Source organism: Haemaphysalis longicornis, unplaced genomic scaffold, assembly GCF_048455015.1.
Source record: "Haemaphysalis longicornis isolate Haplotype H1 unplaced genomic scaffold, Haemaphysalis longicornis Haplotype H1 scaffold_1, whole genome shotgun sequence".
Classification (NCBI taxonomy): domain Eukaryota; kingdom Metazoa; phylum Arthropoda; class Arachnida; order Ixodida; family Ixodidae; genus Haemaphysalis; species Haemaphysalis longicornis.
Window position 1 is genome coordinate 447,817,545 of NW_027526203.1, and position 17,493 is coordinate 447,835,037.

General features: G+C 47.8%; 1 protein-coding gene across 5 annotated transcripts in view; it reads right to left on the minus strand.

Moving 5' to 3' along the window:
• Positions 1 to 17,493, minus strand: part of LOC144155954 (unextended protein-like) — a 67,549-nt gene that overhangs the window by 8,346 nt on the left and 41,710 nt on the right. Inside the window, exon 1 of one of the 5 annotated variants that reach the window (XM_077687680.1) lies at positions 1,068 to 1,222. The exons of the other annotated variants lie outside the window; for them this stretch is intronic. The gene's annotated coding sequence lies outside the window, so the exon portion shown is untranslated. Of the gene's footprint in view, positions 1 to 1,067; positions 1,223 to 17,493 lie in introns of those variants that run through there. 5 annotated transcript variants of the gene reach the window in all.

Genomic DNA, 17,493 nt, shown 5'->3' on the forward strand with positions numbered 1-17,493 from the left:
AAAAAGAAGGTCCCCTTCACCCCGAATAGACTGAGTGGCGCTGGCTACCCCCTTAAACGCAGAAAACAAACCCTTAACATAAATAACCGAGAAAGTGGAGGGGAAAACAGCCCCGCCGGTAGAGTAGTGGTCATCGCACCAGACACGTATTGTAGAGGTCGTGGGTTCGGATCCCATCCAACGGGCATTTTTTCTCCACTTTCTGTGTTTCAAAATTCTTCATTTGTTTCAATGACCTACCGCATTCTCCTCTTTGCTTTCCGAGGCATTCTTGATTGCCAACCCTTATTTCTGTCTACATGCATACATACATACATACATACATACATACATACATACATACATACATACATACATACATACATACATACATACATACATACATACATACATACATACATACATACATTGCGCATGGGGGTGGGTCTTCTCACAATGTGTTCTTACCTGTTCCTTCGAAAGAGGACTTGAGCGTAAACTTAAACCTTAAACGTCTATCAATAGGTTTGTATGACCGCTACAAGCCTTCACCTCATGAACACCAAATTGTAACTACGTTTAAAGAAAGTAAAAAAAAAACACTTGCGTGGATATAGTGCGCATAGTTTCTAATGAATAATTTAAAATATCGCGGGTTGATACTGCAAACGTTTCGACAGAAATTTAAAGCACGTTCTTTGATAAATACAATAATTTTTGTTTTTAGGCAAATAGGCAGACGGCCTGGAACATTAGAATGTGAAAAACTAGCTGATTTAGTATTAGCTAGAAGCACTAAAGGTACTTGTGAGTCCAAAGCTCGCGGAGTAATAACAAAACGGTTGTACGCATTGGCGTCGCCCTTGCATTCGAGACTGGAGCCATAGACTCCTCAAAAAGCGCAAAAGAAGTGGATGGGACAGTGCAGTGAAGGCATAAACGTGCAGCCGTCGCGGCCATTATTCGAGTGTACTTTTTTTTTTTTTTGTCGCGGCAAAGCGTTCTATCTAAAGCGTATGCATAGCGCGACAAAGTCGAATGATCTGTTCTAGATGATCGACTCTGTACCAACTATGCGTCGCACTCACCGTCACAGGTGTCCACGGGTACCAGGCGCCCGGGTTCGACGCGAGTTCGAAGCCTAAGAATTTCCACCCAACTCTGGTAACGCGGCGGCTGCGTCGCTCAACCACTGAGATGAGCCTCATTTACGCCACATTCGCTTATCGCGCCACCACTTGTAAGTGGGCAGATTATTGTCCTTATTGTAGTCATATAATGATTTCCTAATCAGTTCCCTGCGCAGGCTCCGGCCGTCTCTGTGCAAGTGTCAGGTATGCTCCGGCCACCTGACGACCACAACGAAGGCGAAGAAGCTGCGGGAGGCGAGGCGAGCGAGAGGTCCTCCGTAGGATGCTGCCCTTTTACGAACCCTCACGCCGTTGGGCGATCTTCCGCAAAAATAAAGAGTGAAATAGCCATAACCTGTTAGGAGGGCATCAACGGGGTTACTCCTTTCTAGATAGGAGTACGCCATTTTTGACGAACTCCCGTAATATCTACCCTGAAAATGTCAAACTATTTTATTCTCGTCTAGTCAAAGCTCTCCTTCAAAATCGTCTGGCCTCCACTCAACATGGGACTACAATTTATAGAGATGCGTCTCAGCGTAAAAAACACCCACCCGTAACTGGTATTTTTCGGGTTCGTCTAGTCGATTTTATTCACATGTTCTACACTGAATTATTGCAATTATTTTGTCTCTGCGAAACTTTGATGCATCAGTTGGGTCTCCAGTCAGAATATCAGATTCGCTGTCCATTTTCTCAGCCCTTTCTCACTGAACCTCAACCACGGAGCAAGAACAAGACAGGAGGGGAAACGGCGCACCCTAGGGCGGCCAGATAACGTCACAAGCGCTTGGCCAAGGTTAAAATATCGGAATTTGTCGCGGGAGAACGGCTGCCACAATCGCCATTTCACTGCGCAGCCACGGAAGGAATTAGGGCCGCTATGATTTCGGTCATCAGATGCCGCCACCCTCTCCTTCGCTGTCGTAGCTACGAAGCTTTGCAGTTCGCGTTGGTTTTCATTATGACATTATCTGCTGGCTAGACCGTTCTTGCCGCCGTTTCTCCTCCTATATACATTATTGCTCCGTGACATCAACTGATTGAAATACATCTCCTTTGGGTTCCTGGGTATTCGGGAATCTCTACAAACGAATCCGCTGGCTCACTAGCAAGAAGAGCTTTGTCTGGGCTTGATTTAGAGGTCCTTCAACCAACATTATTAATCACCGCTGCATGAAGTCGGAGGATGCCATAACTTCCAAGACAGAAGGAATAATTTTTATTGTCTTCAAGGGATTTCATTAACTGAGATTCACAAAGTACTGGAAGGCCCTTCACGTAACCTGGAGGTTATTTAACTGTCTTTCGCTGTAGTGTTCCTCAGTTAAATAAATACCTTTACCAGCCACCTACTCCGATATCCTATCGCACTACCGACTCATCCGCCGACATTACCCTCCTACACACCCGACACTCACCAAAGAACCCCGCATCTGTCGACGTCTCCTAACAAATACATACTACAACGCCACCATCCTGTCCCACATCTCCCCCAGCCGTTTCACCTACAGCAGCCCTGATTGCCACACCCCAGCCACTACCACCTACCTCGTGTTCTTCTGCCCCCACCACGCCTCCCCACTATACCTCACCTACTCCCGAGCACTGGGAATGCGGGCTGACCAACTCAGACCTGAAGGACCAGCAAAACCGGCTGCAGAGGGCCACTCGAGCAGCGAAAGAACGCGGCTACCTGGACTGAGGCGGCCTGCCGCGGCCACCCGTCTGATATATATTTAAAAAAATAAACGTTTCTTCCTCCCCCTCCTCAAACGTCTGGTTTGGCGCAAACTGCTCTGTGCAGCTACTGTAATGAAGATGGGTCCGTGGACCGCTACGTACGGCCCTGGCTTTCCTGTCGGCGATTTGTAAACCTCAGACATCAGCACTTTGAATTGATGGCAGTTCCCAGCTCTTTGAGCGAGCCTGAGAACTGCCATATCAGCGTCGACTCTTTTCTCATTCGGGGATTCTGAGACGGGGTTTTGCCGCCGGGATGTTTTCTCTGCCCTTCTGAGTTACATTAAAAATTGTATATATATATATATATATATATATATATATATATATATATATATATATATATATATATATATATATATATATATATATATATATATATATATATATATATATATATATATATATATATATATATATATATATATATATATATATGTGTGTGTGTGTGTGTGTGTGTGTGTGTGTGTGTGTGTGTAGCGAATCAATAGGAAATGAGGGGCTCGTTGAAATAAGACAGAAATCAGGTTTGGCAGTCAAGAAAATCTCGGAAAGCAAAGGGGAGAATGTGGTAGGTCATTGAAGAGATAAAGAATTTGGAAAGACAGAAAGAAGGTGGAGAAAAAATGCCCGCCGGGTGGGATCCGAACCCACGACCTCCAGAATACCGGTCAGGGGCGATGACCACTACGCTACCGGCGGGGCTATTCCCCCCCCCCCCCCTTCCGCTTTCTGGGGTATTTATGTTAAGGTACCTTTGTTTCCTGCGCTTGGGGGTGATAGCCAGCGCCACTCGGACTACTCGGGGTGAAGGGGACCTTCTTTTTAACCCCCGGGCCGTCACTCGAGTGTCTACGACATGTCGAAAGTGGTCAACCAGCGTTGAACCCTCTTAAGCTCCCTATGGCACCAAGACTTCCAGAACAAAGGCCCTCGCTATGCATGTAGCGAATCAGAATAGGGAATGAGGGGCTCGTTGAAAAAAGACAGAAATAAGGGTTGGCAGTCAAGAAAACCTCGGAAAGCAAAGGGGAGAATGTGGTAGGTCATTGAAAGAGATAAAGAGTTTGGAAAGACAGAAAGGAAGTGGAGAAAAAAATGCCCGCCCGGTGGGATGCGATCCCACGACCTCCACAATACGCGTCTGGTGCGATGACCATTACGCTACCGGCGGGGCTATTTTCCCCTCCACTTTCTGGGTTTTTTTTGTTAAGGTATCTTTGTTTCCTGCGCTAAGGGGTGGTAGCCAGAGCCACTCGGACTACTCGGGGTAAAGGGGACCACCCCAAAGCGCAGACAACAAATTCCTTGACATAAATACACGGGAAAGTGGAGGGGAAAAACAGCCCCTCCGGTAGCGTAGTGGTCATCGCACCAGACGGGTATTGTGGAGGTCGTGGGTTCGCATCCCACCGGGCGGGCATTTTTTCTCCACTTTCTTTCTGTCTTTCAAAATTCTTCATCTGCTTCAATGACCTATCGCATTCCCCCCTTTGCTTTCCGAGGCATTCTTGACTGCCAACCCTTATTTCTGTCTTAATTCAACGAGCACCTCATTTTCCATTCTGATACGCTATATATTATATATTATATATGTATATATATATATATATATATATTATATATATATATATATATATATATATATATATATATATATATATATATATATATATATATATATATATATATATATATATATATATATATATATATATATATATATATATATATATATATATATATATATACACATAACCATCACCCAGCGCTTTCTTAATTACATCTGGCTGAAAATTGAAAAGTTACGGTGATCAGGCGTTTCCTGAAACAGTTTTTTCCGCGTTGCAAAGAGTGAGATTGCCCTTATTTCGTTCCCAATGCAACTCCCAGGCATTCACCAGGGAATCTGATTTTGTGAAGGTTAAGCAAGTGTGAGGGAAGTGCGATTTCGTGAGGGTTAAGGATTGCCAGGGCTGCATGAAATGCACTTTGCGCTGTTATACTCAATGCTATATATGATTTTCTTTAAACGTAACGGGGCCGCGGTGCCGTCCTATGGGAATTTATCTTGTGGTAGGAGCATGGTCTGAGGAAAAAGGGACGAGCCGCGAAGACCCCTTCTGATGAGTGGTTTTAATAGAACATGCTTATTATGATGATGAAGATGATGAGCACGAGGGAGGCGAAACATCTTTTTCAGCATGATCCTCATGATAGCATACACGGAGTGAAGAGAAAAGTTTTACGGACCACGCAATTTACAATTTTACTCTTGCAGCTCAGAAGATGTTTTATGCGTGCGAACGGTTATGTAACTCCAAAATTATATAAAAAACAGGCATATTAGCTTGCGGGCTGCTGCGCGGGACAGAAATAACTCGCAACTACCCGTATCTGGTCCTTAAACGTTGGCTCAAGGTTGTAGACCGTTTGATCGTTACGACGGCTCTAAAGCTCTCCCGAGTTGTCGGTCATTTCTCACCATAAATAATAAGCAAGTGCTGGTCCTTGCCTCCCACGCCTTGTGTTTTATTTGCTGCGCTTAACGGAGGTATACAGCAATCACAGTTTCGAAACTAATAACAGAGCATGTCGTTCCCGCAGCTGCATGTGGTTCGGGAAAATAGCTGCAAATCAAGTTTTCAAGCAATATCACATTTGTTAAGTACACCACGTTTTATTAAAATAATGAACCTGAAGTGTTTTAAATTAGTCATTAAAAAGCAATCGTAATTTAATACCTCACCTAGTACTCATTCTGATGACAACTATGACGCCACGCCAATCGCCTGGCTGGCGTCCACGTCAGTTCGAACGATCGATGCCGTTGCTGACGTCTCGTCCCCGCGGCGGCGTCTGTCGTCACTCGTGAGGTTCTGTTACTCGGCGCAGCAGTACTTCCACTGAGCTGACTTCATACGATCCACGAACAAGAAGCTTACATTGAAGTCAAAGAAGCAGCCTACGCCATTCTCTTCACAATCTGGGGGAACCTTTCGCCCGCGTAAAGCGAGCGTGACGCAGCCCTCGCTGGCATTCGCCCGCTGGCTGTGGTGAGCCTGAGAATTCCTTATTATCTGCAAGAAGTTGGCGGGTTTTTCGTAAGAGCGGATGGACACAAGTGCAATGAGAAAACAAGATTACTGGCACTATATGTATAGCTTCATGGCTTCATATGTATAGCTTCATAACTTCATGGGGACTTACATATAGTTCTCATCTCGCCCCATTGCAACACGTTCAAAATCAAGCTGTACGTAGCATTACGCACAGCCCCTATAACGCTCACGTTACCCCACTTTATAAACAACTTAATTTTCTACCATTACTCAGTCTTTTAAAATACAATCTAGGAATTACGGCCCATCATGTTATAAACAACCCCAGTTTCATATATATTCTAGGCAGGACGTCCCTCTCGAACCCCAACAAAACACGTTTTGCGCTTCAAAACAACTTGTTGCTCCCCAAAATACGCACCAACTATGGAAAACTAACTGTCGAATTCAGTGCGATCAAATTTTGGAATGAATTACCTGTATCAATCAAATCAACCGCATCATTTCCTACTTTTAGGCGTCTACTTCGTTCGTATTGTGGAAATAACTGCTGAAAACTACCTGGCACTTTTTTTTTCAATTATTTCCTGTTTACTGTAGTTACCTTCCTTTATTTCTAACCGATGTTGCGTTAAGTAAATGTCGTTATATTATTTCTGCTTAAAATGTTTTTTGCGCTCGTTTTTGTTATTGTGGTCATTTTGTTGATGAAGTAATTGAGCATTGGTAGTTTGTATAGTCATGTGTTTTAAGTGCGAATGCACTTCTTAAGCGAGCCTGAATCGTCCGCCGCCGTCGTCCGCATAGCAACAGCTGCGGGTGCGCGCGCTCCTCGTCTTCCTCCTCGTCTTCCCTAGCAACGGGGGGAGATGGGCGCGCGCTACTCTCCTCCTCCTCTCTCCGCTCAGTGACTGCGGGTGTTGGGCACCTCCTCTCCACTTCGGGCGGGAGAGCTCTCGCTCGCGTAGCGGGCGCTCCGCATTCCGACGCGTGAGGGCGTTCGTGTAGCCCTCGCCGTAACGGCGGGCGCTACTCTCCTCCTCCTCTCTCCGTTCAGTGACTGCGGGAGTTGGGCGCCTCCTCTCCACTCCAAGATCACGATATCCACCGTAATCGCGCAATCAACAACCGTGCATTCGCACTTACACACTCTCCCCCTCGGGGAAGTGCGAGGGAATTTTTTTTCACATTGGTATTTGTGTGCTATAAAGTATTCATTATTGCACCACCAAACGTTCTTTTTCCTTTTTCTTTTTTTTTTCTTCCTTTACTTATTTTTGCTTCATTTCTATATTTTCTTTCTTTCTTTTATTTTTTTCCCTTTACGTTTCTTTTGTATTTCTTCCTTTCTATATTTTCTTCCTTTCTTTTTTTCTTTTATTTTGTCTGCTGATAACCTGAACAATAAATTAAACGCTGGTTCGTAATAGTGTATAAGCTATAATTGTTTGGATGTATGTCTGCCGATTTGGAACATTTGTTTGTAAATTGTACGTCTGCAATAATGGCTAAACCGCTAATATTAATCACTTGTCATACATTCAATAATAAGAGGTCCCCTCGGCAGTGCTTCACTTCGGGACCTCTTTCTGTACCACTGAAATGTATTTATTCACTATCATGTAGCTAATAAACTTTGATTTGAAAGCTATACGCGACTAACTAGGAGTTGATGTGATGGCCGGAGCCCTTTACTAAGGCGCGCCTCATCGCCTGTATACGCTGCGTCGGCGCGTTAAACCCTACAATCAATCAGTCAATGATGTGATGGCCAGGAATAACGGGAACGTGTGAAGAGAAAGCAGGACATTCCCAGTAATTCGTCGTAACCCTCTGCTTGAAATCAGTGCCACGCTCCATCTGCCAAACTCTGATATCAACGGACCATGGTTTGAATTTTAAGTAAAGACTGTGACCGAAATGCTGCAATGTTATTTTGATTACAACACGGCGGGGCGCGCCATAAACATTTTTCGATGTCAGGTGCTATTCAGAGGTTGTTTTGAAGGCTGCATAAATCTCGGGTTTTATAATTCGCATTTTTCCCGTCTAACTAAAATCCCGGCGGCATTCAGTGGTGCGGGGCCCCCATTTATCTCCAGGGAGTCCTTTCTCGCCACGTGTGTAAATCCCACGCTCTTTACCGTGTGTTGCGATGAGGTCCAGGTACTTTCGTGACAGCAGTTGCAGCCTAACAGAGCGCATTATCCCCGATGACACCTCTTTGAATCCACGCCGCCGCAGGCCGTCGCCGACTCGCGATCCTCTATCGACCCGTCCTGCTTAGCGTCCGCGCAGAGCCGACGCGGAGTGCGTCCCTCGATTAGCATAAGTGCGGCATCAGTGGTCGGAAGCGCGCGCTCATTCTTAGTGTGACCGCGTTACAAAGAAGCGCTCGGCCCTTGCGCCCGCCCCGTTGCTCAAGCGGGCTCGCGAGCCGCTCACTTTTCCCCGCGCTTTATCGCTTCTCCGCTCTTTCGGAAACTTGGTACGGTCGACTGCACTGGCCCTTTCGCACAGCGCGCGATAAGCGAGACGGCAGGCAGCCCCCGGCGAACCACGAAACAAAGCTGCACTTTGCAGCGGTCGGCAATTTTGTGCGTGCCTGTGCACAACGAGCGCGTGCTGACTGCGTTCACTCAACTGCAGTGGACTAGAAGGCCACTCGACGACGCGGCCGCACTTGGCGCGAGCGGGGAAACCGGCAGATCAACCGGCGTCCTTCGGAGCTATCGCTGAGCGTCACGTACCCGCTTCCGCGCCGCAACGCCTGGAGCACGCGCGCGGTTTTATAGCCCCGAGTTGAGAGAGCAATGAGCAAGTCAAGAATTGTGCGTGTTGGCTTCGGCTGCATAACCTTGCGGCCGTCGATGTTTACTTTTTCACAACAGTTACGGATGGCCTGCATCACATCAAAAATTATGCTGACGTTTCATAGTGAATGCCTGTTACGCGCGAGCCTTTTAGGCACGTCTAGATCGCACCTTTTGCCGGTCTCGTTCAGCGCGTGCCCGGCGCCTGCTGCGGTGTGCACGTGTCCGGGGTGTTGCCCTGATTCTGCAGTCTTCAGCAATTCACGTGGGCTACTACAAGAAGGAGGAGGAAGAGGAATAGACTTCATTGAAGCCATGAAATGACTTCGGGTGATCATCCTTGGTTGGTCGCTACGTCTGCGGTCGCATTGGTCTTTCGGGCCTCATGTGCCAAGAATATCAGCTGGTAGCTGACCCTCCGCGTCCGACGCCCTGATGGCCGTCCCCCAGGGGTTGGGGTGGTCTCCGCAGTCTCGCGGTGTCATGAGGTGCCGGATGGACCATGCGGCAGATGCTGCCGCGGGCCTGTTGGCAAATTGGAGCATGTGGGTGGCGTGTAGAGCTGGGGGATAGCATGCTCATTTTGGATGGCGTTGGGTAGGCGTGGCTCTGAAGCAGGCGCCACTTGACTTGCTTCGCCTTGTCAAGCAAATGATGAGGTGGTGGTAGAGTGCGCCATTGCTCCCGATAGTATTTTGGGATGGTTTCATACGTTGGGAGGGGGGGGGGGGGGGGGTCTAGTCGCTCTTGCGGATATTCTTCCCCTGAAACCACGGCACGGGCATCAGCTTTTTGGCATGACAAGTGATGGGCTCGGGCATCACTGCTTACCTCGGTCTCGGTATGCGGCGGAGTCCAGATGATACTAATGGTCCGCTTCCCTTCATACGGCTTGTCGGCGTCGAGGATGTGATGAGCATCAGAGCAAATAGGACCCAGTAAGGTAGGCCCGGCAGGCATCTTGAGAGTCGGTGTAGATGTAACGGGGGTGCTTGGATGATGACGAGAGCAATAATCACCTGCTCACCAATCGAGATTCCTTCTCCTATAGTGGTGCTAAGATAACCGACATAGATTTGTCATTCCGAGTACATGCCACGGCTACCACATCACCTGCACGGACCACGCCTGCGTCTGCGTAGGCTACTCTGCTAGGAGCTATGTATTGACGCATCTTTTGCACGTGCTTCACGCCTGCCCAATTGTGCTTCGTGGAGTGATGTTTTTCTGCATAGGGCGCACGTTGATAAGGGTTTTGAGGGTAAGGGGCAGCGTAACAAATGGGACGAGGCGGAGACGAGACAAACAGGGGCGTTTAAGGAAACTCAAGGCAGGGGTTCCTCAAAGCACGTAGGGGGGAGGGGGGGAGGTTGAGTTGAGTCAGGATGGTCTTTCCTGTGTTTTACCGAGTCTAACCAGTTCTTTGACGCGGTGTTCCTCAACCAGTTCTGCAAGGGTGTTGTGGGCGCCCATCTTCAAAAGTCTATTCGTGGAGGATGAGGCTGGAAGATGTAGCACAGTTTTGGTAACTTTCCGGATTATAGTTTCCAGTCGGGCTGGCTCTGAATTTGAGAGATTCATATGGGAGCCACGCAGACTACACGAGAAAGTGCGAAGGCTTGTACTAGGCGAAGCGTATCTGCTTCCCACATCCCGTGATGTCTAGTGGTAAACCTCCCGAACATGTCGCCTGTTGTTACGATTGTTGGTTGAGTAGGTTCATCTGATGGATCCATTTGTTGTTGGCTTGAATGTGGAGGTACAGAACCCGGACTGGCTTGCATGTCGGGTATACCTTTTGGCCTTCGATGGTAGGGTAGACTTGTTGGATTGCAGCGTTTTGAAAACTGCCTCTCTTCAGAAACAGTAGTTCTGTCTGCTGGGGTACACATTTGAGGCCAATGATATGCACGTGTTCGGTAATGATGTCTGCGCCTTCGTGGAGGGTATACCTTCTTGAAAATACCCTCTTGGAGCTTATCCAGGACGTCTGATTTGGGGGTCCATAAGGTAATGCCATCTGCATAAAAGGCTACCTTGAGGTTTGAGATGTGTTGTAATTTCTGCGGTAGCTGGAGAAGAGTGAGATTGAAGGGGAGTGGAGAGAGGACTGTTCCTTGCGGGGTGCCCCTGTCACCGATCTGGAGGGTGCCCGACTCCAAGCCACCTATCTTGATTGGCGCTGTGCGTCGTGTTCAAATGTAGCGAATGTAGTTGTAGGCGCGCTCACCGCAGTCAGTGCTGTTGAGTGTAGAAAGGATCCCCTCGTGGAGCAGGTTATCAAAGGCACATTTTAGGTCCAGCGCCATTATAATTCTGTGAATGTTCCTGGTGGCCTCGTCAAATATGTCTTCTTTTAGTTGGAGGACGTCGTCCTGGGCGCTAAGATGTGGGTGGAAGTCAATCACATATGTGTGGGAATTGCCTTGTCTCTTCGAGGAAGGCTTGGGGTCGGCCTTGTGTAACTTTCTTCGTTAACTTTCTCCCACATGAAGTGAGGAAGACTGATATCAGGTTTTTGAGGGTGAGTGGTTTCCCTGGCTTCTGAGTGAAAGTAACACTTGGGTGTTTCCATTCTTCATGAATGGAACCTTGTTCCCAGGCTTGGTTCATGTGATGGAAGAGTGATTCGAAGCCGGTAGGCTCCAAGTTCGCCAGGTATTTGTACGTTATGGAGTCGGCCTCTGGTTATTCGATGCTAGCGCTTCCTTCAGTTCTTGGATGGAGATGGGCTCATTCTGTGTGGTGTTGGGACGGCCGCTGTAGTCCGAGTGTGTTTTCTTTGGTGTAGGTGTTTTGCATCGGAGGCAAAGAGTGTCCAGGTTGTCCATAAGCTGTTGATAGGTGCCCTTGTAGGAATTGGTAGTGCGAATGATCCCCCGTCTTGCCTACAGTTTTCCTTTCGCTGGGTCCATCAGGTGGCAAAGGAGGTTGTATGTTTGCTTTAGGGATAAGCGGCCACTAACTTCGTCACATATTTTTATCCAGTTTTCTTTGGCCAGGTCGTTGGCGTAGGCAGCAGATTTTCCGTTGAGTTCTGCGATGCGTTTCCGCAGTTTTCTTATTATGTCGCTGTCATTTTCATTTCTTGGTCAACTGCCGGCAGACTTCCCAAATGCCACGAAGAAGATTGTGAATGCAGGAGATGTCTTTAGTAATGATAAATCCGTGCTTTAAAGATGATAGTCTTTCTTGGTCTACTTAAACCTGAAAATTTTGGTCTGTCTGTCTGTCTGTCTGTCTGTCTGTCTGTCTGTCTGTCTGTCTGTCTGTCTGTCTGTCCATCCGTTCAGCCTTCCGGCCAAGAAGTTAAGAATACTTGACCGATATGCTTATATGGGCAAGACATTTTTAAACCATTAAATCTGTTAACAAAATTCATACTTGTCAACATTACTAAGCAAAATGGAAACATTAGGCATATTTGAGGCAAGCCATCAATACACAATTGGAACTGGAAGTGTTCTTTTAATTCCAAATAAATGTTTACTTGATATTTGCGATATAAAGTTTAAAAAAATACGTGTTGAAAACACTATTTGACGCAGAAATACGAAGAGAACAGGTGAAGAGCCTGGACCCCGTGGCAGCGTTCCAAGTTCAACCGTAACAAAATGTTCCAGTAGATGGCGCGTGAATGGTAGAACGCGCGAAAATCGAATTGGCTTCAGCAAATCTCGTCCGTGCTAATCGCGGGAGGAGCTAAACGGGAGGGGAAGAGCGTGACGGGGGGCGCGGTAGAGAAGAGAAGCATTTACGCACATTTGCACCTAAGTGAGCAGATGCCCGGCCAATTTTTGTCTTTGTGTTTTATTGCGGAGGCGTGCCTGACCTGATTTCAAGCGCCGCGTGTCCATGCTGCTCCCTCGCTCCGCCGCACCCGCTTCCCTACCTTCCACGGCGCACGCCAGTCCTCTCCACCTCCACGGATCCTCCTCCAGCGCTCTCTTCCCTCTTCCAAATGGGCGGCTTCCTACTTAACCTCGCAGATTTTTCAAACGGGGCACAATACGGTGCCCCGTCTGAGATGCACGTGTTTTTTTTTTTACCTAGCTGTCGCTGTCCTCTCTCTATAGTTTATATATATAGTATACTGACCGGCAGTGGGACAGCAGGCCATACTAATCATGGCCCTCCCATTCATGTGGGAATATTTTGTAGTGCATGAGGGATCTATAATGACACGCTGCCAATGAAATGGGGATGTTAGTTACATGCACACGTAAACACTTGTATGCACAGATGCGTATACACATATACACACGTGAGCATTCATACACGCAAATAAACCCTTATATACACACATACGTATACACATATACACACGTAAACATTTATATACACACGCAAACACTCACGCTTCCTGAAAACGCTCCTCCCTCTAACCTTAGGAGGAAGTGACACCCAATTGACCGCCTTGAGAAGAAGGATCATCATTCTACAAGCCAGGCCAAATTTTGGCGTGGAATCAGGCGTACATTGCACTTGATGTCAAAAAAAGATTGTAATATGAAAAGGGAGTGCCTATCCTGCGTCGTAAACGTGAGGAAATGGGGAAAACACGAAGCGCGAAACGAAAATACAAAAATATATTCCTACTATGGCGGGAGATATCAAGGCCCTAGAAGTTCATGAAAAGTGAGCTTCATTACCGTCTTCTGTGTAAGTATAGCCGCTCAGAGGAAGCGTATGAGCGCCTCAATCGCCTTGTGCGTTGATGACCGGAAAGTTCATTGTGCCGTAATTTTCACGTCAGAAAGCGGCCACTGAGAGCCTAGGTTGCACAATGTTGACGACTGCTGCATCTGCGACGAAAAACGCGAGAATTCGCATAAAAGTCGCCGTATGGCCTCCGCTGTGCCGCATACTGCACACGTCGCACTGGCTGCAACACCGATCAAGAAGCGTATGCATTCCTGAATGCCACCCCTTGGCAGAGACGGCAAAGAAGGATTGTGTCAGGTCGTTGGAGATCGAATGGAAGGGGACGCTGAAGGTTCGGGTCAAGACTGCTAATACGTGCACTTATCAATACTGCATTAATATAATGCCCTCATCCGGTCAAGTATGCAAACACGGCGTCCGTTTTAGACAGCGGAACGTATACAATAGCTGTTCTTTGGTGGGCAGAACGGGAACCAGTGTCTGCACTTTCCTAGCCGCCAGAATAGCTGTGAAACCCCTGCATCATGACTCACGAGGGCTAGCACAGTACCTTACTTCGGCCATAGGCTTCGCATGGCACAGGGCTGCCTGGAGCGAGTCATATCTGAATGCATGAAGCCTGAATGCTGGTTGCTAACAGTCGCGAATTGAGCTGAATAGTACATATGCTGTCCCAGCTATGTTTAATGGACATTCAGTCTTTTTCAGCGCCATACTTGTTTGTTTCGACGTGCCCGAGCTCGTATATCCGGCTCAAATAGCCCGAGCTGTTTGATTAGGATGAAGCCCGTTAAGCCCGTTCAATAAGCTGCAGCAAATACGTTCGCGCATCCCTCCGGTTCCTGCCCTGCTAATCCTCTTACGGGCTCGCAACCTCGGCCTGCAGCCTCCGGGTTCGAGTCGGGCGGATGAGAAGGGCGACTTGCCACCGTCTTTATGAGCTATGATGTTATTCGCGTACAGTTCCTTTCTCTGTTTTTACCGCTGAATATAATGTATGCCTGCAGCTTTTAGCAAAAGCTACTACGCACATCGCGATGCACCGCGATCTCCATCATGATGACCCGCTCCTCACATTAACGTGAAGTGGAATCGCTCTACCAGTTGGTGGAACGAGGGACGGCGGTGCAATCTTCCTCCCCCTACCTTAACACAGCGGCCAGCTCCCGTAATCGTAATCCCTGATTCGAAGACGGCCATTCAAAATTTCCCCCCGGGGACTAATAACCCCGCAAGTCCTCTAATTCTCTCTAAAAATCCACCCACCACCCCGTTAGAACTGTTCTGGACCCCAGCCCACACCGGTGGGGGGTAACGAAGTGGCCCACGCTACTGCTCGAGAACTCACTATCCGAGCGATCCAAGACTTCCAAGCTGCTTGGAATGCTGAAACTAAATAAAAATGTGAACAGGCTATATTTCCATTTCCGGGAGCGCTGGCTTGTTCCCCCACACGGTGCAATATTGGCTCGAGATAGTCTCATCAGCCATAACGACTTGGTCACACACTACCGTCTCTCCCGCAGCGCGTCCCCCCCTCCCCGCTCATGTCAGCCTTAAAGGGACACTGAAGTGATTTGTAAACTTTGGGGGATTACTAGCGCGAATTGTAGTCCGGAGTCCATGAGCGCGTTTACGCGAATTTATTTAGTAGAAAAATCAATTCGAAAATGCTATCCTCCTCTCTGCATCGTCGCCCATTTTCTGTGGCGCTCTCGTGTGACGTCAGAAGGTAATGACTCGGCTTGACTGCGCCACTGCACGGCTCGCCGACCTCCCGACAGAGTCAGTCGGCCCAGCGTTTAGTCCGCCGGCCGCCGACGGGTCGTCGCAATTCGTTAGCTTAGTTGAAACTTAGCCACGACACGTTTGTGAATGGAAGAATGTGCCTTTCTTTAGTTTGTTAGTTTGTACACTGTATCAAGCTCCAAGTCCAGGTCTCTCCACACAAGTGCTGCACAAGCACACATGCAACGCTTCGCTGACTGGTGCGCTAGTAGGAGAATCTAAGGCCATTTGAAGGCGGGAGAAGAGTCATCGAAGTCAATACAGGTACTGAGGAAGTAAAATCAACTGAAACTTTTACCGTACAGCTTAAAACTAGGGAGTAGGAAGCACTTTCTTGAGCTGGGTGGACCAGCACAGCGGTAAGTAGCACGACCACACATCTGCGAACACTTTTCCGTCTAAGAAATGCAATTGCTAGACGTGAGATATTGCGGAAATTTGGGGGACGCTTGCTGCACGAGCGCTATACAACAGTCACCTAAGCTGCTTGAAATGCTAAAACTAAATAAAAGTGTAAACTGGTTGTACCTTACATTTCAATCGCCGACAGCGCCGGCCCGTGGCCGAGTTGTCTGAGCCGCTATAGGTTTGTCATTTTGGAAGTCGCAAGTTCGAATCCCCGAGGGTACGTCCTACTTTTTTAGGTTGATTTTTTTCGTTTTCGGCCGATGTTTTTTTATACTGAGTTCACCATTTTTGGGGCGTAGCGTTCACTGCTCCACGAGCGAGTTCGCAGAACGCGCGCAGACTGACACTGACGCGCTAGCGAGTTCTCGTTGGCGTGCTGTTGCCATAAGCACCGCCTGCTTACGGGCAGTTGGCACAGGCCAGAATCAGCAGACCTTTGGCCTGGTGCGAACACACTTTTTACGGTACAGGCATGAGTGAGGCAAGCTCCAAATATGGGGGAAAAGAGCATGGCATTTGAGCGTCTGCGGTGACGCGGAGGGCGTCCACCCACTGCGTAGGCCTCGGCTAGTGATTGCTACGATTCCAAGCCGTCCTGGGAGGCTTATCTTAGGAATTTTACAGCCGACAACACGGCAGAAGTGCGGTATGGCGATTATTGAGATATCGAGAATGCCCATACAACGATAACGTCGGATGTCAAGCATGTTGTTCTACAGAACCGAAACCGAAACTTGTTTGAATGCTAATCTTGGACATTGTCCAATCCCGGTGTACCTTCTCCTGACGTCACAGCGTTTAGTTGGTGCGGCCGCCGCAGACCAATCATGCTAGTTTTTTTTTTTCTTTTTTCGGGCTTTGTGAAATAATTACCGACTTATCAGCCGGGTAAACGGTGAAAAGTGTGTTAATCTGAGCCAGTCTACGCAGTGCAAGTAAACACGGGAGCTTGACAGATTCCCTTCAGTGTCCCTTTAAAGGGACACGGAAGTGATTCGTAAACATTGCAGGATTACTAGCGCAAATAGTAGTCTAGGGTCTACAGGCCATGTTTCGACCACTCTCACTGCGTATGCGCGACTTTATTCAATAGAAAAATAATTTCGAACATGCGGTCCTCCTCTCTGCATCCTCCTTGCCGATTCCCTCCTTTCCAATTCGAATAAATTATAAATATACAAGTCAATGCAGTGTTCGACCTCGAGTTGAAGTCGAGTTGGAGCTGAGGTGAGGGGTGAGATGTGGTTGAGGTGAGTGTCTACCCGAACCCCAACCTCAACGGTGGGGTTGAAGTTGAGGCGAGGTCGAAGCTGGTGAGGTTATCTGTCCACCTTTGGGTGGCGCATGACTAGACAGCAGTCTAGAATGGGCTGTTGTTCCTCCTGATGGACATCTCATCCCGTGACAACAAGGAGCGGAAGCATTGTCGATCCCCTCGTGCGTTTCCTGCAGTTGTTCAGTCCAACACGTGGCCCATGACACGGCATGTTCACGGGAAAAATACCGGGATATAAACGCTCGTAATACCGAGTCTCTTGAGACAAGAAACTGGCTTCTTTAAAAGCGGTACTTCGGTATAAGCGAGGATGTTTTGCCTTCCCTGCACTGCAGTTGGAATAGTGGAAAACTTGGGAGAACGCTAGAATTTCGTTATAGCGAGGGTTTGCTCTACCTAATTATTCCTCAGCGCCGATGAAAACGAATTTGCAGGCAAACAGCAACCACTCAAGAAACCTATATTCCTTCTGAACTGGGGAGTCATTTTCTAACACCCCATGAGACAGCACCCGCACTTCTCGCGGTATTCCCGCTCTTGATTTTTTTGTTTGTTTCTTTAATTTGATGTCTTTCGCACTGGCGTGCTTGAGAAAATCCACAGTTTGACCGAATATATGCTCCTTCACT